Genomic DNA, 23651 nt, shown 5'->3' on the forward strand with positions numbered 1-23651 from the left:
TTCATCACAGCTATCTGTGTCCATTTCATCAAGAAAGAAAAATTCTTCTCAGAAGCCCCCAGCAGACTTCTGTTTACATCCCGTTAGCTAGAACTGGATCACAAAGCCACCGAAGCAGTGATGGAGGCTGGGAAAGTGAGTGTTTAGTTGGATAAACTGACACCCCAAGCAAAATAGTGTTCTGTTAGCAAATGAGAGGAAGGAAGAATGAATATTAGCTATTCAACTGCCCCAACTGGGACAACTGACTTCAGAATATTGATAGGAGGGTTAAAATGTTTTAGAACTGAGGGGTCCCGGGTTCGGTTCCAGTAGGGGGCATGCAGGAGGCAGCCGATCAATGATTCTCTCTCAACATTGATGTTTCTCTCTGTCTCTCCCTCTCCCTTCCTCTCTGAAATAAGTTTTAAAAATTTTTTTTAAAGAATAAAGGGTATGCCCTGACTGGTTTGGCTCAGTGGATGGAGCGTCGGCCTGCGGACTGGGGGGTCCCAGGTTCGGTTCCGGTCGGGGGCATGTGCCTTGGTTGTGGGCACGTCCCCAGTCGGGGGTGTGCGGGGGGGCGGCTGGTCGGTGTTCCTCTCTCATCGATGTTTCTCGCTCTCTGTCTCTCTCCCTTCTTCTCTGTGGGAAATCAATAAAATATATTTTTTAAAAAAAGAATAAAGGGTATATAACTATTTGAAAATAAAATGAATAAAATTTGTTTTTAAATGTTTTAGAACTGGCAGGCAATACAGCTCCCAGAAACTCAATTGCTCTCTTTTCTAAACCCATCTTGAGGCACTTTCAGGGTGGACCCACCATACAATTTTCTACCCATGGACAATGATGTAGGGGCCAGGATTCAGAAATCATTGGCAGCTATGTAATTGTATATTAGAGATAAGATATATGAGTGGCATGGTATATAGACTTTAAAAAAGGGGGGGAAACTAGAATATGATATCCCCATTCCTAGCACTCATTGCACCCTCCCTACCCCACCAATTTCTGTCCCTCCCCAAACACACAAAGGCCTCTAAAATGTGTTTAGAAAAGGAGAAAGAAGGGAACAAAATCAAAGAGAGCTTCCAAGTTCTTTCTTGATGTGGGCAACATCTTCTTAGCCGTGCTGTATGTTTCCATTTTTTAATAATAAATATGTATTACCTTTGTAATCGGGGAGAAGAAAAAGGACAGAATATTACAAAACTGGGCAGCAAAGGAGTAAGTGACATAAGTTCCTCTGCATGTCTGGCCTGAGGTCAAGGCAATTCTTCACTCACCCACCCGAGGCTTGAGTTTTTGCCCCAAAGTGTGAAATATCATTGCCTTTCCTCTTCATAGCTTCAGTTTATGATACACTCTGGGCTGGCAGTGACATGACTGACCTGGGATGATTCCACACTGCTCGCCTGGCTCAGGCGACAAGCTGGACTGAGGAAGCAGCTTCTGGTGAGACCACACAGCAGAGCTGCTAACGACGACGACGATGACGACTTATGCTTTTGTGTTATTCTGATTAGATCTTTGCATGTTTTTCTGTTTTGTTTTGTTTTCTTGGAGAAGACAAGGGTGTCTCATTGAGGCTTCATGGAAATGATTGAATTTTAATGGAATCTAATTGGCTCCCACGGTTATCTCGAAGGAGCTGTGGTCATAAAAGTTAATTAAATTAGAACCATTTGCATATTCAAGTCCATTCCCTTCCCTCACTTTAAAACCAGAGAAAGAGAAAAGTGTCCCTCTTTGCTGGATAAGACACACAGCAGTGTCCAGATCGCTTCTTTTTACGCTGGGAGTTAGTCAGAGGAGCAGGTTATTTTTCTAACCCTCTTGCCTAACTTGCATTCCCCACTTTCTTTAGGTGAACGTCAATACAAGAGTTAAATTGGTATGCACTGCAGTTCTCACTTTGAAATATGGAATCAGTTCTTTATAGAGAGAGCTTTGCGGTGTTTAAAGACCGGGGTCATTTTTCTAAACAAAAGGTGGATTCAGAATGTTCAGTAGGAAAGGAACTAGGCGGCATTTACAGCCACAGGACCGGCTACATGCATTTCCCATTTGCGTGTGTGCTTGTGTGTTTATTGGCCACAACAGTGTCTAGAGTTTTATTATGGGTCAGAGGAGTGGAGCGACTGGACCCCAGAGGCTGTCTAGTCCACCCGCTACCTGTGGTAAGCCTAAAATAACCGGCTGAAATGGAACTCTGGCCTGATTTCTGACGCCTCTAAGGAAGGCGTCCTCAGTACTCCGACCCATTTTTAACAATCCTCAGTATCAAAACAGAAAGCATTCCCTTGTGTCAAACCTATACCCCTCTGCTGATTGATGTAGGCTTCATTCTCACCTGTGTGCACTGCAGGTGCGGACATCAAGCTCGGTCCCTCCACTCCGCCCGTACATTTCCTTAGACCATCAGCTAGTGCCTGGGTCAGTCTCTTTGGATTAAAGGCAGTGTCTGCCCTACTTCCGCTGGCCACTCTTGCTTGTTAACACACATAAAGGTATATCATTACCTTCATTCTCCCCCTCATGAGAAGACAGGGTTGATTTTAATTTTTTTTTTATTTCTTTATTGAACACAAATGTGCCAGACCCTATGCTAAGTTCTTGGGAAACAATGGTGGACAGGACAGGCCAAGACCCTAGCCTCATTCATGGAACTCAGACATAATACAAGTAAATTACAAGTGGAATGAGGTACAAGGAAGTATAGAAATCATACAGGCTGAGCTAACGTAGACTGGAAGCGTGGAAAGCTTTCTAGATAAAGGGATGTTTCACCTGGACCTGAAGGGTGAATAGGAATTATCAACGTGAAGAAGGATATTCATGGCAGAGAGAACCACACATGCAACGGCCCTAACAAAGAAAGTGTGGCCTGTTTGAGGGTTGGAGATTGAAGTTCAGACAGCAGGACGGAAGCTTGGGATTGTCCGGTATCACTTACTATCTGCACTGGCTCAGCTGTGAGAGGATGATGATAGGACTGGAACCCAATGCCCTAGTCCTCGGTTGAACAATTTGAGAACTCTGAGCAACTGGATTATTAGAGACAAGGATCAGGCTTCCAGAGAAAAGATGGGAGAAAAAGGCCACATGTGAGTACCCAGAGGCCTTGATTGCTCTAGAGGCCGCCCTGAGTCAGCATGGCATAGCACCATAGCTGTGGCCCGGTCCCCAGGGGATGCGGCGTATTCCTGGGTAAGTCACACTTTCAGGGTCTCCAACCCCCCGCCCCCCCCTGTAAAATGAGGGATTTAGATATAGACCCTCCTAACTCATGTTCTGAAATCATTTGCAACAATACTCCGTGTATAGTTCGGTTCATAAGTGGGTCACGTTATTACTGAGCTAGCCTACATTTGGGAGTGGGAGGAGGGGTTATTCAGACACAGCCACTAGGCTGTTCTCCAGTTCACTTGTGTTTTGTTATGGGGGAACAACATACTAGTATATAACACAAAATTTACCATTTGGACCACTTTTAAGTGTCCGATTCAGTGGCATTAATTACATTCACAATGTTTTGCAGTCATCACCACTATCTATTTCCAAACTTTTTTCACTTCAATTCACTGTTTTTTTCACAGTGAGGCTAGTTTTTTTTTTTCTAGCTTATTGAGATAAAGTTGACATGTTAAAGGTGTACAAAATAATGATTTCATATATGTATGTGTATATATATTCACTTTTAAACGGGTCTGGATAAGTTGTGTAAATATCCTCACAACCCATGAACCAGTCTATCATGTCTCCTGACTTGGGCCTTGAGAGACCAGGAACTGCTCTTAAAGCAAATGATGCTTCTTACTCTATGTATAAAAACAGGCACAACGAGTAAAAATAAACTGTTGAGTAAATTGCTATGTAGCTAAATCTCCTTCTACCTCTCCCTCCAGAAAAGTTACCCTTTTCAAGATCATAATGCTTAATACCCAAAATTCACTGAGCCCCATATATGTGCCTCACACTAAGCGAATTGCTTTGCACACGCCATTTGATGGGTGGATACTACTATTCCTATTTTTCAAATAAAAAATTAGGCTATTAGACTTTCAACCCAAATCAGTCTTCTCTAAAATTCATCTCACTCCTCTGTACTTAGCTGCTTTCCCAAAGACAGCTACAGGGAGACCTGAACAGTGGGTTTTGAAAAATAAAAGAAACCAAAGGAAGACAAAAATTTAATTTAAGTTCCCATTGTTCACCCTAATGCAGATTTGTGGTTGGTTTTTGCCACATTCTCTCTAGCCCGCTTTTTAAGGCTAGCATGTGGCTCAATTAATTAAGAAAATCCTTGGGGCATTGGGTGCTTAGCAGGGAGGAAGGGTTAAATAGCCCAAGGAAGCACTGAGTTCCCCTGCACCTCAGGTGGTGACAGGAGGCCAGGAGTAGTGAGGCCAGGTGGACTGCCCGCCCTCCAAGAAGCCATTGCTGAGTCCTAATGAACAGAAAACAAACCTGAGACAGGGAATTGTCAGGTAAATTAATGTGAGGAGTTCAGGATTTGTTTCCTTTTCCCCTCAACAGGTGTGCTGTGAGAATTCAAAGCATAGGGCAGGAGAATGGGTTAAAAATAGTGTGATAATAGCTAGTTGATGCTTGCATAATTAAAAGAGCATTGTGGGTTATACAAGAGGATGTAGAAAGAAGCTGAAAAGAAATAAGAGCAGTGGTAGGAGCAAACACACTAACACCATGGGATCTTTAAAGGTTCAAGATGAAACCACATGCCATATCATAAAATAAGAAATATAGGATTCCAAAGAATGAAGATTTTTAAATAAAAATGTTTGTCAGGCATCATCATCTTGGGCCCTCTATGGCTTACCTCTCCAGCCTCTTCCCTCTGCCACCATGAAGAACAACTCTCTAAAACACTGTTTGACCTTATTACCTTATTTCCTTTGTTCTCATGCTTTCTCCCAGGCCCTTATTTCCCATCTCTCACACCTCAGACTGGGTAGGGTCTCCCACTTACACCTTGACCAATTCTGTGCTAACCTTATTATCTTTGTAAATATTGTTTAACATCTGCTTTTCTGCTAGAAGATCAGCTGTCTAAGGGCAGGGTCCATGTCTACTTTGTTTATTGCTGTATTGCCAACCCTCACACAGTTATGAATAAATGAATGAATGTTGGTGGCCATCTAGATTTCAAGCTGCTTTATGACATGTAAAGCAAACAATTGCTTCTCTAGTTCATGCATTGCTCAGGGATCAACCAGAGAAGCAGAACCAGTGGGAGGTTTTTTATCTATCTGGTTATTTGTTACAAGGAATTGTCTTACACACTTACAGGAGCTGGCTAAGCAGGGCTGATATCCACAGGGCAGGCAGTCAGGAAAGGGAGATCACAAGCAGCTGGGACCCCACAAGGGTGAATTTGGTGGTAAGGGTATGCTGCGGGAGCCTGGGCTCTCCATCCTGGAGCTGAATACACATACTTGGCCCAAGAATCAGTAAAATAGAAGGAAGATCCTGTTGGAGAGGAAAACAATTATAGGAACAACTGCTGCTTCACACCAACGAGGCAAATCAGCAGATTAACAACAGGAGTGAAGGGTCTAAGCCAGCCGTGGGCAAACTACGGCCCCCGGCGGCCCGTTTGAAATGAATAAAACTAAAAAAAAAAAAAAGACCGTACCCTTTTATGTAATGATGTTTACTTTGAATTTATATTAGTTCACACAAACACTCCATCCATGCTTTTGTTCCGGCCCTCCGGTCCAGTTTAAGAACCCATTGTGGCCCTCAAGTCAAAAAGTTTGCCCACCCCTGGTAAGCCCTCTTTTTAAGAGCTTTGCACTGATTAAGTCTCCTAGAATGATCTCCCTTTTGATTACTTTAAAGTCAACTGATTAGGGACTTTAATTACATCTGCAAAATCCTTTCACAGAAGCACCTAGGATAGTGCTTGGCTAAACAATTGGAAGAAAGGGTGTTTGTGTGTGGGTGCTACAAAATGCCTGCTGCCTTCCTTCCATCCTCCAGTTTTTGCAAGAGAATCACTCTTGTAGCCTATCATGGCCACTTTCTAGTAACACACTAGTAAGGGAATACACGGGTGTGTAGTTCAGCCTAACCAAGTGGACACATCACAAAGCCATCACAGGTCACATCATAGGACAACTATCTCCTAAACCTCCAGTTTGACCCTGAATGAAATAAATTAGTAACAGAAATTAGTTGTATTCAGAACGGGGAGGGGCCACTTACTAGTAGAAGTGGTGGGGTCAGCTGCATAGGCAGGTCACTGCATGGGCAAAGGAAAGGGGTACATATGATAGGAGCACAGAGCTGACAACCTCGGAGAAGCATGTTCCCAGGGTAAAAGATGGTGGATGATAAGCATATATTCCAATCAAACGCTGGGGGAACCCCATTCCAGGCTTCCCAGCTGGACTATAGGTGTTTCTTGATGAATGTTTATTGAATGAATCAGTCAATCAACAAATGAATGAATGAATGCCTCCCTCTAACTCAGGCTCTTCCCCTTTGCTGCCATCATAGAAGCACCAGCGACCAAAATGAAGTTCAATCCCTTTGTGACTTCTGACTAGAGCAAGACCCATAAAAGACCCTTCAATGTACCTTCCCACATTCACAGGAATCTTATGCCTCCTCCTCTTTCCAAAGAGCTGAGACAGAAGCTCGGTGTTCGATCCATGCCCGTCCTACGGGATGATGAAGGTCAGGTTGTGCGAGGACACTATGGAAGGCAGCAAAGTGGTCGGGTTTACAGAAGGAAATATGGCATCTACACTGAACGGTGCAGCGGGAGAAAGCTAAAGGTACAACTGCTCATGTGGGCTCGCCCCAGCAAGGTGCTATCACTAGACTGACTGGACAATGACCCCAAAAAGATCCTTGAACATAAAGCCAAATCTCTCCAAGTAGGAAAGGAAAAGGGCAAATACAAGGAAAAACCAATTGAGAAGATGCAGGAGTAAAGTAATCTTATATACAATTTTTATTAAAAACTTAAAATAAAAATAAAAAAGAATATGGACAATAGGGTGGTGAAGAACTGGGTGAGGTGAGTAGAGGTTGGGCTGAGGGGGGTAAAGAGGGGATGGGAAACATCTGTAACCCTGACAACAATAAAAATAAAATAAATGGGAAAAAAAAGAAAGGCTTAGGGACCTATGCTAAATTCTGGGAGGAATCGTGGTAAATAAGATACATCCTCATCATCTGGAAAATCCCTAAGGATGGAAGAGACGGAAAATATACAAGGGTCAAACAGCTCAGGCTACAAGCCAAGGGCTCTCTTACGAAAGATCCATTGACTGGCAGAACAAACTGGTTGACAGCAGTCCCTTAGTGAGTACTAGATACTTCCTTGTTGCCACACACAGGACACAATAGGCTTTGTGCAGCTTCCAGCACAAAATTAAGAGCCAGAGTTGAATGTATATTTGACAGCAACAATTTGGTGATTACAGAACTCTAAATATGGTATATCATTTTTATATCAAAAAATTATCATTATTTTAGTTTTTAATTATAGTTGGCATACATTATTATATTATTTTCAGGTGTACACCCCAGTGATTAGACATAGCATAACTTACAAAGTGATTATGCCGATAAATCTCGTACCCATCTGACACCATCCATAGTTATTAGACTACTATTGACTATATTCCCTATGCTGTACTTTACATCTAAATATGGCATATCTTGAATAATCAATGATGGAATCATGTGCCTTTATGCTTAGCCTATATCAAATGCCTCAGAAAAAGGTTAAAATATAAAAACAAACCTCAGAATTTGCTCACAGGCGTAGAGTGATTGAGTTATGCTGTGGGCTATGGTAAATTCACTGCAGTGCTAAAAATAGACGAAGGGCAGTTCAGTAACCCTGGGGAATTTTATCTGCCTCATTCATGCATCCAGAGATGCTGCTTTCATAAAGCCAAAATAAGCACAAGCTCAACCCAAAGGGCACTGAGGGAGACGGATACAAGGTCAAATAGAAGCCAACAAAACCAGCGAGTGGTCAACAGCCAAGATCAAGACTAGTCCCTGTGCAAAGATCTAAGCAAGAATTGGGCCCATGAAGATGCTACATTATGTTGAACTTTCTGATAGCTTCTAAGAGGCAAATTTAGAAACCACTTTCCCGAGAAAGCCGTCACCTCCAGCTGTTCTCTCTGCACATTCGGGCATAGACGCTCATCACAGTCTCTCAGGATTACACTGCACGCTGGCAGAGCACACTCATCATTCCTCCTGGAGGTGCTGGCTCCTGCTTGACCTCCAGGCAGAAGACCAGAAAGCCAATTAAGAACCATTTTTAAATATAATTCAGGCAACTTACAGATAAGGAAAGGCACCCAGAAAGTTCCAGGAGTTCCCCTTGGCCAAGTTCACCACCAAGTTATTTTATGATGCAAGAGCTTTTTAAAGGAAGTCATTATCATAATGTTCCAGGAAAGGTCTGTTCCTGGTCTCCAACTGCCAGTGGAAATAGTCTAGGATTAGCAGGAGGTAGCTCTGAGAGGCTAGAAAGTTCTCGGTCAAGGGTGTCGGTGTTTTAAAACATTCTAACAACCTCAACAGCACCATCTGTAAGGACTGCATCATTTGCAAAATTTCTTGCTAAATCAGCTGGCCAAATCAGAGCCAATTGCTTTGGCTTCCTTACAACACCATTCTGCAGCCGGGAAGTATTTTAAGTGGGTAATGAGTAGTCTCTTCTCTCAATGACTACATTCAAATAACTTCCACTGCCTAAAATATGCAAAGTTCCCAGTCAGCCAGTCTTAGGAACCCCTGCCCCTTAACTTAGAGCTTTAATCTTCTTGAGGGATGGGGTCAGGGGGAGTGGGGGAGGGCGGCTGGGGAGAGGGGAATATTAGATCCCCCTTCTCCAGCTATATTTAAGAAAGCAAAGATTTCCCAGCCCACACATACACATATACAACAACACAAACACACACACTCACATACACAAAAATACTCAAACACACACGGCTCCCACTAGTTCTGAGATATGCAAGGCTTACATCCTGCATCCAAGAATGGTGGCCAGGTTTTTCCTTTATTCAGTTACCATTTATCCACTAAAATTATTTGGGGCCTCAAAATGAGTTTTTCTTCTAACTGAGAAAAAAACACATAGAAAATATTACTCTGCATTTTCCCCCTGAAAAATATCGTTATCCATGGAAAATTCTCTCTCTCTCTCTCTCTCTCTCTCTCTCTCTCTCTCTCTCCGCCCCCCCCTCTTTGAAAAGCAGATGGAAATTCCTTCTGTGAAGAAACCAAATTATATACTCTTTATGTCCAACCTCAACCTCCATTACCTCCATCTCTATAATTTAAGGTCTCAACAAACACGCAATAAGTGCTCGCTTGTCTAGTTTATTAAGTGAGCTTCTCCCAGTTACTTCTGAATCTTACCACTCACGCGTGGCCCACAGACACAGCATCTTGATCCTGTCAGAAATGCATACTCTCAGGCCCCACCCCAGCCATCCTAAATCACAACCTGTCCTTTATTAAGATCTCCAGGAGATTTAAAGCACATTGAAGTCAGAGGAACACTTTCATAATACACTCTGGTTCTTACACTGCTACTATTAGTCTAGTAGTTCCTATCACTCCTCAAAGATGATGTCTTGCCACGGGGGACACTTTTCTGGAGGCCAGCGGGTAAAAGCTGACGTTTTGGGCACTAGCTGTGTGCCAGGAGCAGAGAGCACATAGTAAACGTGATGAGAGTCACACAGCGAGAAAAGGGTGGATCTAGGTCAGAACGCAGTCTGACTTCGAGGCCCACATTTTCTGTACTAGACTGCGAAGCCAGGGCTGCTTCTCAGCAGGCGCACTCCTGGGACTGGAGGCCGGGCAATTTGGTGGGACTGGACCACACTGTGCAGGACGTTGCTGTCCCTGTCTGCCACCCAGGATGCTTCCAGCATCCTGACAACCTAAGAACACCCCTATGCATTTCCAGACACCTGTGGGTTGTGCCCTGGGTCACAAAAACCAATATTTGGGGTGTTCAGGTAGTGATTTTGAGAAACTAATTTCCTGGAATTCGTTTCTATCTTCCAATGTTTAAATATTTATAAAATTCTTTGAGATTTTACATTTTCTTTTTTATTTTAACAGAAGGCTATAACTATGGAACGCCTAGTCTATGCAGACTTAAAAATAAGGTCCCTGCTGCAAGCCGGTTTGGCTCAGTGGATAGTGTGTTGGTCTGCGGACTCAAAGGTCCCAGGTTCGATTCCAATAAAGGACACATGCAGGCTCGATCCCCAGTGGGGGCGTGCAAGAGGCAGCCAATCAATGATTCCCTCTCATCATTGATGTTTCTATCTCTCTCTCCCGCTCCCTTCCTCTCTGAAATCAATAAAAAATAAAATAAAAATAAGGCCCCTGCTGTCTAGCAGTTGACAATCTGGTTAGGGAAATAAGGCCTTAGCAGTTCAAGATACTCTAAGATTAAGTTTAGAAATGAAGGGGGAAAAAAGGAGATAGATTATTTTCTGACTTTATGCCACTTATTCCTTGAGAGCCCACTGTCATTTTCCATGCCTCTGTTCCCCCAACTGTAAAATACAAGTATTGTTAAACAGTGCATGTAAGTTGACAACACAGTGCCTAAAGAATGATAAATTCTTAATGAATGTTAGCCACCCCTGTCAACTATTACCTCCTCCAAATCAGGGAAGGAATAGGACAAAAATGAGCTGTAGAAAGGATGTGCATGAGGGAAGATAGCATTCTAGGGAGAGGCACACTAAGCAAAAGCTTTGTGTTGGGAGTGAGCATGCCCGTGGAAGAAACTACAGGCCTCGCAAACTGCAGTTAAAGGAGGTGAACAGGTCAAAGTAAAAATGAGTCTGCATTTTCACAGAATCTCCTGGGGATGTTTTGTTTTTTTTTAATTTCTTCAATATCATGACTTTCAAAGATATGAGGAGGGGAAAGTAAGCCTCCACAGAAGTTGAACTTCCCACCAACGAGCATAGATATATCTATCCCAATCAATGTCTTTAAGAAGCTGAAGAAATTGCACTGCTCTGGGACATATTTTTATTTAAATTCAAATGTGCCATGTAATTTATTTCCAGCTGGACACAATGCCTTTTAAGTCCTGACCTGGGCTAAATCACATAGCTGATAACTAAATGTACATACAGGAATACTATATATTTAGTTCTCCAATGTTATAAAGTCTACAATTTTAGCATTAAAAAGTATTTTTAAAAGGGATTCCAAAATATATTAAAATGGCCAAGAAGCTGTTCCTACTACTGAGTTAAAATAGTTTGCTTCAGCTTTCTTGTCTGTTGGTTCATTTGTAAAAGTACTACAACACCCAAAAGAAAAGAATAATTAGCAAATCAATTCATTAAGGCCCTATCAACACTCCTGTTGCCACCCCTAATCACATCTTTGTTGTAAATAAGCTTTCTTGCCTACATAAAAGTCATTAGCTCTCCATAAGTAAATGATAATGCCCTTGAATTTAAACTGATTAAATATCAGAGAGGACATTTCAATCCACTCTTTCCGATCTAGCCAGGATATTGAAAACAAAGAGCATTATTGTCTTACTTAACCTAGTAAATTCAACCCAACTGTACACACTTCCGAATTCTGAATTAATTTCCAGGTTCACCTTCCCTCCTGAGGACATTAGCCAGAATGCTATCTTTAGTTATCACACACACACACACACACACACACACACACACACACACACACACGACAGTAATTAAAGAAACCACCCATTTCCTTCCCCCTAAGTTCCAGGAAGCCATGTTATTTCTGTAGACCAATTTCTATTTGCCAACTGTTCCCCCAAGCTTTTAATAGAAAATATAATGTAGTAGAAGCTATTCTCCAAATGACAGCCGAGAACACATCTCTTTCTCCTCCCTTCAGATGAAAAAGAAACAAACAAACCAAAAAAGATGTTTGTGTGTGTATGTTTAAGATATACAGCTAAGATCTTGTCAAATCTTGAAAGGTTTAAAGCCCCACAGTCTCCAGAAAGGAAATGTTTGAAGAGACCTCCAGTCTCGAAGGTTAGATGGGTCCCTTGCAACATGCACCTCTTATTTTGGCTCCTCTAATTATCCCTTTTAACTTACGGCTGTTTATTTTTACATCTCTTCCCATTTTCTTCCCTCATATCACATTGTTAAAACTGATCTTTTTAAAAGGTTTATATTCACATGTACTCTCTTTTCATTTTAACTTCTCAGTGTGGCTCTCTCCCCCATTTATCCTAGTAGGGTGGGGGTTGTTGTTTTGGGGGGTTGGGGAAGCTTATTTAATCATTTTCCTTCTTCAGTCTAAATAGGATGGATTATCAATATAATCTCCAAAAAACAATTTATTAACTATTTCTCACTACTCATCCTTAGGTCTTATGAAAACACAAAGGTAGGTTTATCTCAACCAAAAGTCACACATAGATCATTTCATTGTGCAAGGGGAGGTAAGGGGACTTATTTTCTTCTGATTGGATCCAAGACAGAAATCTTACGACACCCAAAAGGTTGCCAAGGCAAGACAGAGCCCCATAGCAATTCCCCACACTCCAGTCTTCCTTCGCTCAGATCTTGTCCCTCACAAATGCCTCCCAGAAAGCCAGATGATTTTGTTAGCGGAGCCCCAGGCTGCCTAAAACCCCAAGCAGGATAAAAGCTTTAAGAGGGTTTATGTAATTGATACTTTTTTGCTCATTATGACCAACACAAAAATATAATCTTCCCTTCTCACTGCTCAGATGAGACCTTTTACTTCCTGTCTGAGTCAGGTTCCTGAGCTGAATGTCTACCCAGGGCTCTACTTCCTGCTGCTCTAGAGAATTCATTTCCTGTGACCTTAGTGCCAGTTTTCTCCCATAGGTTCGTGTACTCCTTACCTCTTGCTTACTCTTTACTCCTGACCTTATTTCCTAGACCTGGCATTCCCTCTTGGGTTTTTGTTCACTCACCAGCCTCACCCTTCCTTAAACCACGCTTTTCATTCACAGAAGTCATGCAGGAGCCAAGGCCAATTGGAATTTTTAATACCCTGTTGACTTTAATAGTGAAAATCACCACAATCTGCAGAGTTCTATGTCTTTTTACAAATATGTTTGTATTTATTTTAGAAAGAGAGGGAAAGAGAAGTGGGGAGAGAAACATCTGTCGGCTTCCTCCTGCATATCCCCTACTGGGGATCAAGCCTGAAACCTAAGCATGTGCCCTGATTGGGTACAGAACAGGCAACCTCGGTGCATGGGATGATGCTTAACCAACTGAGCCACATTGGCCAGGGCACATCTAAAGGCCTAGAACCTCGCATTTAATTAGGAAGATTTTATATCTGAATTGTGCTATTTATCAACTACAAGCCATGCCCTTATTTTTTGGTTTTGTTTGTTTGAGCGTTTTTTTACACTGAGCAAGATTGTCCATACCAGCTATCTCCCCTGACTTCCTAGGTTAAATTACTTCCTATAGTCATTCTTTATCATAATAACCTTTGGGGTTTTTTGTTGTTATAATTATGACCAGTGTAACAAATTGTCTTATTATCTGTTTAATAGTTTCCCCCCAGAAACCTATAAACATTATGAGACCAGGAAAAAGCCAGGTAGTTCCTTCTCAAGCTGTTCTCTTTTCTTTCTATTCTGCCTTCCTCATTTTGGGTGCCAGCACAAACACAGGGCTTGACATATATTGGATGATCAATATATACATATTGAATGTACTACAAATTTTTCAGTAATTTTTTCAGAAAGAAAAAAATAGGAACTGTGGGAGGTGATAGATATGTTATTTAGCTTAATTGTGGTAGATATTTCACAATGTTTACATATTAAATCAGCAAGTTGTACACCTTAAATATAGCTACTTTAAATTTTTTAAATTGATTTGAGAGAGAGAGAAAAGTACACAAATTGATTTGTTGTTCCACTTATTTATGCATTCACTGGTTAATTCTTGTATGTGCCCTGACCAGGGATCTAACCCACAACCTTGGTATATGGGGATGACACTCCAACCAACTGAGCTACTCAGCCAGGGCCTTACATATAAATGAATGATACTTTCTTTCTTCTCTTGTCCCCACTCTTCTTTCAATGCCACACCTAGCTCTCACCTCCAATTATGATGGCAAGTTGGCCCTGGTAGAATGACAGAAGTATAGGCCCTGCCTCTGGTTGATTTGTGGACAACATCTTTGAGGTTCTTCCTGGCACAGCATTCAGGGAACAGTCATGGTGGTAAGACTTTGGTTTGACTACAACAATGCATCTGTCATTAATATTTTCCATCTCTCTTTATAAGTGCTCTCTACATCTTTATGCCAGTGCATTAGATAACCTGACGTCTCTGGACCCTATGATGACAGACTTTGACAAACATACAGGACATCCTTCGAACATGAGTGGAAGTTGGCAAACGGTTGCTTTTCTGTGCTACTTTGCAAAAGCCACTAATGTGGGGTCGGTTGCACAATAATAAATTATTCAGATCATAAGTCTAAAGAAATTAGTTCATCATGGTCAATACAATCTAAGTGAATTGGTGTGTGGGATTCAACTTTCATAATATAATTAGTTTTGAAATATTCAAGTTGAGGAAACAAAGATCATCATGAAATGTACTGAGTTTCTTGATTGCCAAGTAGGAGGATACTGCGTTTTGTTCTTATATTAAATCTAAATTATGTTCTTTTTCCACTTAAATAAAAATTCCTTTTTTTCCCTATTAAATCATGCCTTCTGATGTTACTAAAGCCCTAGCTGTTGAAAAATATTGAAAGAATAATAGAAAGTTAGTTAAGGCCTTTTGCTGATGAATTTAAGCTCTCTCATCATATGAAAATTTAATTTTTCAGTAATTATATCATATGTTGGCCATTTTGAAAACTATCCCCTCTTAACCACGAATAACTTTTCTTAAACTGATAAATTTTCTTTCTAGTTAGAAACTCCACATAATCATTCTATTCATATGTCACACATAAGCTATGTCACTTCCTTACAATTATTTTTGTGTTCTGCACTTGCCAAGATAATATATTATCTCCTATTTTCAAATTCTTCTGTGCTTGGAGCAGTGATGTCTACATGACTCATTAAAAGTATACTCAATGAATCCTTGTGGTTTTAATGTAGGGTATCTCAACATGAGCACTATGGACTTTTAAACCCGTAGCACCAATAACGCAACACCAGTAACACCTCCCAGTTGTAACAAGCAAAAATGTCTCCAGACATTTTCAAATGTCTCCTGGGCAGCAAAATTGCCTCCGATTGAGAACCATTGTTTTAACATATTGGTTCCTTCCAAATAAGAAGTTATTATTACGTCATTATTCTTATTTCTCCTTAATTCTTTATCAGTAATGTAGTCATTCACTATATGCCAAGCAAGCACTTCACATCTATACTAATAAAAGGGTGATATGCTAATTAGACCGAATAGACCGGACATCTTCCGGACGTCCTTCCGGACAAAGCCATGGTGGCAGGGCCAAAGCAGAGGTGGTTAGGGGCCATCAGGCAGGCAGGCAGAGTGGTTAGAGGTGATCAGGCAGGCAGGGGAGAGTGGTTAGGAGCGATCAAGCCAGCAGGGGAGAAGTTAGGGGCATCAGGCAGGCAGGCAGAGGGGTTAGGGGCAATCAGACAGAGGAATTAGGGGCAATCAGGCAGGCAGGCAGAGTGGCAAGGGGCAATCAGGCAGGCAGGCAGGTGAGCAGTTAGGAGCCAGCAGTCCCAGATTGTAAGAGAGATGTCCAAATGCCGGTTTAGGCTCAATCCCACAGGGACATCCCCTGAGGGGTCCCTGATTGGAGAGGGTTCAGGCTGGGCTGAGGGACAACCCCTCACCCCCCTGGGCATGAATTTCATGCACCCGGCCTCTAGTGGAATAATAATCTCACTTAATCCTCACCATAAAACTATGAGGTAGGTATTGCTGTTCCCATTTTATAGAAGGGGAGACAGAATTGAAAGGTTAAGTAATTTGTAAGGGTACAGTTGGTGAACAATTCCAGGTCCAACTGACACCAACACCCATTTTCTTTGTCTTAATACTCAGCCAGCTGAAGACCTGTAGTCAGAATTTCTAATTCAGGTCCTGGGAAGATCATATAATCTTCTTGAACCCTTTCCTCATACCTAAAGTGCTATCAATTATAATTTATATCTCATGGGGTTGAGAAGATTTAATGAAATATGGAAGTGTGATCAGCTCAGCAGGTATAAGAAATTCTTATATTAAAAAAATTACATTACTCTTCTGACAGATTTTTACTTCAGCATTTAGCCAGAAAAGGGAAGATAATTTAAACAATATTTCTAAAGAACTAAAAAAAATTGTGTCCACCATCGTAAAATCTTACCCCTCCACTTTTCAGGAATGACAATTTTTAAAGAACCAAATTATTAAATCTGCAGAATATTTTATAATAATACTTAACTCCCACTCCTATCTTTTTCTTATAAAACAGACCCAGTATATTTTTTAAAATCCTGGTACATAAATATGTGACCACTCAATGTCATGTCCATTCCCTTCAGTGACTTCTTACAAAGCCATCATTTTAAATGGTTCCTCCTTTGTCTACCCTGATTAAGCAGATTGGCAGCAGATAAGTATTCACTTTGTTTTCTCAGACAGGGAGTACAGAAATGTGTGCATTTTTCCTTTTGGAACTTGTTTTCCTCTTGCAACAGATGAAATACTTATGAGACATTTAAAAATAGATTCTCATCAGTTTTCAAAAGTGCGATACAAATGTCCCCAAAGTTCAAAGACAATCTCAGAGAACCAACCTTGGCATTCCAACCGTCCGAATGATCTTCACCCAATAAGGCAACAAATTCCCAAGATTCCTTTGGACATGGAGGAGCTGTCAGCTTCCTTCCAGGTGCCTCTGCTCCAGATTCACTTCCATAAAAGAGCATCAGAATGTTAGCTCCATGGGGGGCGTGAATTGTGTGTTTTGTTCATTGCTGCAAGCATCTTGGACAGTGTCTGACCCCCAACGTGTGCTCCGAAATTGGTTTGAACCTTAGATTCCACCACTTAACCTTTTTAATCCTCAGTTTTTACATTCATAAGCTTGAATAATAATAGTACTTACTCATAGGGTTAGCATAAACACTACTTTAAATACCAGAGTTTAAGTATCAGCACTGTGCCAGGCACAGTAAGCACTCAATATATGTTTTAAATTAGTTGCCTGTGTTATTGCCTCTGTCTAGGATTCCTTCATCCCACCCTTCTCTTTTTCACCTGGCGAGGTCCCACTCATCTTTTAGGTTTCAACTTGAATGTAACCTCTTCTAAAAAGATGTCTCTGGCCCTAACCGGTTTGGCTCAGTGTATAGAGCATCAGCCTGCGGACTCAAGAGTCCCAGGTTCGATTCCACTCAAGGGCATGTACCTTGGTTGCGGGCACATCCCCAGTAGGGAGTGTGCAGGAGGCAGCTGATCAATGTTTCTCTCTCATCGATGTATCTAACTCTCTATCCCTCTCCCTTCCTCTCTGTAAAAAAATCAATAAAATATATATTTTTTTAAAAAAGATGTCTCTGAACCTCCAAGTCTGAGTTAGCTGCCCTCTAATGTTTCATAACATCTTGAACATCTCTTCAGCGAGATAGTCAAAGGCCTCTGTAGGCCTTAGGCATTTTGATTTTAGAAGATCCCACTGATGTTCTTCTAAAATATACCAAAATGTACCTACATCCCATGTGTCCTGGATGCTGCAGCAAAAACTTCTAATCTACAAGCATAAAGCTGTCAGTTCCCTTGACCCTGAATTCTAGGGGCTTGGGCGGGGGTGGGGGGGGGGGCGGGGAGGCGGAGCCCTGCCTCCCAGCAGCACTCTATAGATGCATTACTCTGCAGCTCTCATAACTCTAGGGACATGCTCACCACATTTTTTTAAAGATGATGGGAATTGATTTTTATCTTTAATTTTTGCTTACAAATAATTCATCTGTTATGAGAAAAATAACAAGCTCCAAAGGGAAAATGCACACACCAGTCAGTTCCCATACTCCTGAATCAAAGGGTAAGAATTATCTACCACCAATAAGCTTAATGAGAAACAACCTGCAAGTTGTAATTTCAAGTAAGATTGTAAATAGGTGTAGCTCTACTCACTGTGGCGTTCTAAAATTCAGAGTGAAATACCATCTCATTACTCTGTCATATCAGTTGGGACTTTTTCTGATGCAAGTTACTGCAACCCAAGTAAAACAAACTTACCAAAAAAATGGGGAGGAATTTATTGGCTCTTGCAACTTGGAAGTCCAGGGGTGTCTGGCTTCAGATGTAGCTGGATTGGGTTCAAGTCCTGTCATCAGTTCCCTCTGCCTCCAGACTCTGCTTCCCTCTGTGATGCTGGCTTCACTCTCTCCAAGTAACAATTTGTCTCTATCAAAATGAAGGAAAAACATGTTGAGAAGACCAAAGCAGTGGCTACTACAATAGATAATACCTGGTTTACACATGGTGTTAATGAAGAAATGAGTTAGAGACCTACTCCCTTAAGAAATCCAAATTCTGCCCATTGTTCACACTCCAGGAAAATGGGCCCTTCTGTCATGAAGCCTTCCTTGTCTGATCACCTCACCCCTAGTGATCACGACTTGGTCAAAACATCAAAGCACTTGTGATCTACAAGGTTTATATTGCAAGATAGCATGCATTGCTTTGTATTATTAACTTTATATGTGTAAAAAATAGACATATATGTTTATATGTCCAACTCAATTCTCCTTTACAACCACAATCATTTTTTCTTATTATAAAGTTCAAATTATATATGACAGATTGAGCACTCATATTTATTGTAGATTTCTCCCAGTCTCCCATGCCCTCTACCCAAGTGACGGTTAAAGGATTTTACTTAAGGCATCAACACACAAGGACACAGGGGAAGCAAAAGCAACAAAACACTGGAAGCTGGAAGGTCAGTGGTAGCTAGCTGACCTACAACATCAAGGAACTGGGAAAGCTTTCTTTGAAAGAAGCTCAGAAGGAGGCTGGTTCGTGCTATAGCACAGAACCCCAGAGAGACTTAGGAATAAGAAGCTCCAGATACCTCTGAAAAGGGGGGAAGGTGTCAGAGGGACTAAAAACAGAAGGCTTAGTTGAGTGTCCATATAAAAGCCCTTTGTCCCCCAGTCAGAACTCTTCTCTACGCAAAGGAACAGGGCAACTTCCCCTCCTCAACCCAGCAAGAAACCAAGCTTCCTCCTTGAGAAGGTGAAGCAGAGGAGCCCAGGCATCAAAGTCACCAGGCCTGGTTGGGATCAAGGACATACTATCAAGCTCCAGGACAGCAGGCCCAGCTGGGATGGGGGAGTGGTCAGTACCAACTAATCCATGTAACTCTGACTTTAACAACAGCGTAACAATCATGCAATTGTGAACATTCGTCATGTACCTGCCTCTGTGCTAAGCATTACGCATGCATTGTCTCAAACCTAATCTTCAAATAAGTTCTGTGGGGTAAGCACTATTTTCTATTTTAAAATACTTTAAAAGGGAAGTAAAACCAAGGTTTACAGTATATGGTTAAGGAGTTAGCTAAAAAACTCACAAATAATAATTGACAAAGCCCAAGTTTAGATCCTGAATCACCACACCATAGGACCTCATTTATCAAATAACTTGTTCATTTATTCATTCAACAGACACTTGCTATGTGATTCATCGGGACTTATAAAGAGAACATATAAAGAGGGCAACGAATCAATAAACAAATGTAATTGGTACATTGAACAAGCAGGTCTCCAAACTGGGGCTAGCTAATACTCTCCCTCTGTTCTGTGGACTATCTTCTTTACACGAGAGGTGGATGGAATCTTGGGCAGATTTTGTAAACTCTTCTGAACACTTAGTGCAAAGTCCCTCTGTCTCTGTTAGTCCCAAGAACCATCTGATTTTAGATCAATAATCTGAACCTCATTCACAGTTAAATGTTCTCAGGTCCCAGGCTGCCTCCGGCTGGGGAACAAGCAATGGGGCACAGGGGGCAGGGTGAGCTTTTCCTCATTTACCAAAGGTGCCTTTTGCACCTTCTTGTCTTCTGTCCCCTCCAACACTGTCTCTGGCACCATCAGTGTGGGCAGGGGGAAGGGAAAGTTTAAAAGTAGGAGGTTTCTTGGCTATCAGTCCTCCTATGACGTGGCAGCCTTGCTCTCTGACCCTTGAGGGTTTTGGAGCTGACGGTTCCAATGACAGGGTTCTTTTGTGGGATCTTCGGTGGTACCCACACCGAAGCCTTCTAAACAGCCCCCACTACACAGGCAGCGTCTCTGTCTGACGTCTGGTTCCTCTCTCTGCCTGCGCCATCCAGCCAGCCCCTCTCCTAGAGTTCCTGCCCTCTTCTGGCTGTCTTCTGGGGCAGGATTCAAAACTGGATCCAGGCTGTGAGTCTCGCCTCTAGTCCACGAGGAACACAATCTTATCAGTCATGTGAATGGAAGTGGAGCTTATTCCCCGGTGAGACCTGTTTCTCTCTGCTCTGCCGGCAGGCGGGTGGCTCCAGCCATCTCTTGCCCTCAGAACTCTCAGGCGCCAACCTACGACTATCCCTTTGCCCTCAAACCACGTGGGATTTCTGTTTTTCTCTTGAATGGTCCTATCACAACCCCCCGGCTTGACTTGAGGGAGAGGGAAGTCCTTCTCTCCGTTCCCTAATGGACTGGGGGAAGAACACAGCACACCCTGTCAATGCTCTTGGAAGAAATCATCTCTCCCCCTCAGACCCTTCAACTCTTTTGGATCCCAAAGGGGCTCATGAGCTCACAAATTCAGGTTTAGAACTTCCCCTTTGCAAACGCAGCACATGTGGTCTCGCATCCCACTTTGAAATGTGGTAACACTTGGCGCCTATTTTTTCTATCTCAAACTTTGAGGTCTTAGCAGCAATGGAGGCATAAAAAGAGTTTCATTTTGATAAATGACAGCGAAGCATTTAACAAGTGCTATATAATAGAAATCCCTTATGCAGAGAAAGGCCACTCCTTTCCCACTTCATAAGGAAAGACTTCACAGAAGAGGTGATATTTGAACTGCTTTCCGGGAAGAAGGTATATGACGTGCAAAAGCGTGAGGATACAAGTAAGGCGTGCTCTGCGAAGGGTGCGGTGTGGGTGAGAACGTAGGATGTGTGCTGGACAGTGTGGGAAATGAGCCTCAGAAACTAGGTTCTAGGGGTCCCCTGTGCCATGCCAGAGAGTTTGGCTTCCTTGGAGTCCAAAAGGGAGCCAGTGAAGGAGGTCTGGTAAGGGAGAGAGAGGTCTGCGCAGTTCAAATAACCTAGAAGTTGCATGAGAGCTGAATTGGAGAGAGGAGAGGAGAGACGGGACAGTAGAGCTGGTGGAAAAGGATGACAATGGAGACAAGGCAGTGACAGTTCTCAGGCTTCCTCCTTGATTATTTGCATGTATCTTGACTTCAGAGCAGAATGCTTACGGGACAACGCATGCTAATTTTCCACTGAGGTCATATTTTATTTTTAGAAATACATTCTATGCAAAATATATCTAGACAAGCTTGGAGTAATCCAAACACAGGACTATGTGGCCCCTAAGAAAAAGAAAACCTTTGGGGTCTTGTTTCCAACTGGATTCATCCTTATGAAAAGTCATTTGGGAATTATTTTATAAGACAAAAAACAACTTTCCAGACAAACAGAATCAGATATAATCATCAACATCTGAATTGCACTCACTAATTCTTTGCTTGCAGGTCTTGTCTTATGATAGATTATTTGGAAGTCATCTTATCCCTGATGATACTCACCTCTCCCTCACCTTACCATGCACACAGACGTGTATTATATTCACGGAAGTTTGGAACTTGCTGTCTCCTGATAAAAACCATAAAAATACAGAGAGAAATAATAGCTAAGCCATATAAATCCAGCCTAGGCCATCCTATTTGGTTCCTATTTGAAGGGTTACTCCGTATGTTCCACACTTCAAGGCTAAGGGGAGAAGGGATAATTTCCTCAACATTACTGTCTCACTCTTGTATTTCCTTAGTTGGATTCCCGATTGCCTATAATATCAGCCTTTACCAAACATTATGATCATCTTATCTGAGTTCTAATGGGATTATGAAATTTTTCTTAATTAAACATGAAGCAAATTTCAAAACTCAAATTTCACTAGAAAACACAGAGCCTTCTTGTCACACAGTTTCTACCTGCCCTTCCTCTTACCGGACATGACTGTAGATCAGTATCAATCACAGACCCATTGGTCACATGACTAAAATACCCTTAGGGAGGGTCACTCAAGTCCACTATCTTCTATAGGAAGATCCCAGGACTAGGCTTAAGTTCTGTCTTCGTAACACCTACACCTTCCCGAGGTTCCTTAAAGGCCAATCTGTGACACCTTCTCTCAGCATCTCAGGAGCCCCACATCAGGCCTCGTGCATAGTAGGCCTTCAATAAATGTTGATTGAACTGTTTACTACATTTTAAACAAGGATAGCCAGCCAGAACTCTTAGAAATTATGTCACCAATTTTTTTTTGGGGGGGGGGGGAAGGAGTTTGCTCACAATCAGCAATTGTTTTATTGCTTGTACAATGAAAAATAAACCAAGGAAGAATTATTCACAGGAGGAAGTGGAGCTTAAGTGATTTAAGGCCATTTTGTGTCTCTGCTTTGCTTTAGTCTTCTACTGAGCAACTATGCCTTTAGCTTTAAATAAAGAAAGAGAAGAGGGAGAAGATTTAAAATATTGGGTCGGCTTTTCAAAAGAGGAAAGAAACATCACCTTCGTCATAAACTACAGGAAACATTTCTTGAGCCTACTAATTTGGGTGCCACTACAGGATCAATGGCATTACTTGGAAAGCTCTACTTTAGAAAGAACACCTATGAAGGGCAAAAGAGGCATAACTTCTAACTTGCTTAGAATGACTTTTTTTAAAAAGAGGTATAAACTATCTAAATAAGACTCCAATGCACCATTTATAATTTAAAAGCAGAACAAATTGTTGTTCATAATATATTGAAAATATTCATTTTAATGTATATGTTAATTTTAGGAAAAATTTATGATAGAGTGGGGTTTAGTTTTTATGTTTTACATAATTCCAGGCATCCTTTTTAATCGGTATGCTTATGACCTATTTTATAGGATTTGGAGCATGATTTTACTATGTTAAATTATTTTAGAGGCCTGCAGTTGTAACTTTGTCTTTTTGACACATTATTGATTGGAACTGCATTTTATTTGCTACTGAGTCCTTGGTCAGCCCTTAATTACAACCTTGTCCCTAAAGGAGAAAATGTTTCATTTTATGAAAGACGTGATTTCTAAGAACACAATGTAGAAAAAAAAGAAGGTGGGGCAGGGGGAGGCTGACTATAAAATCTAGGAACATGTATTTATGGCTGCAGTCAAAGCGATAACAGGAAACGTCTTAGGAAGAAGAAGCCTGGCTGGCAGATTTTAAGATGGATAATCAGCAGAGACATTCCAGAGCAATAGGCCTCAATCTGTTATTTGAAGGAAAGGAAGTAAAGATGAGAAGACACACTATAGGTGGTTGCAGTTATTGTTACTTAACATCTGTTGAGCAGAAAGCGTTTTATTGCTTAGGCCAAATCACTCCCCTCTACCTACCCCAGTTACTCACACCA

The sequence above is a fragment of the Myotis lucifugus genome, unplaced genomic scaffold (assembly GCF_000147115.1).
Source record: "Myotis lucifugus unplaced genomic scaffold, Myoluc2.0 scaffold_212, whole genome shotgun sequence".
Classification (NCBI taxonomy): domain Eukaryota; kingdom Metazoa; phylum Chordata; class Mammalia; order Chiroptera; family Vespertilionidae; genus Myotis; species Myotis lucifugus.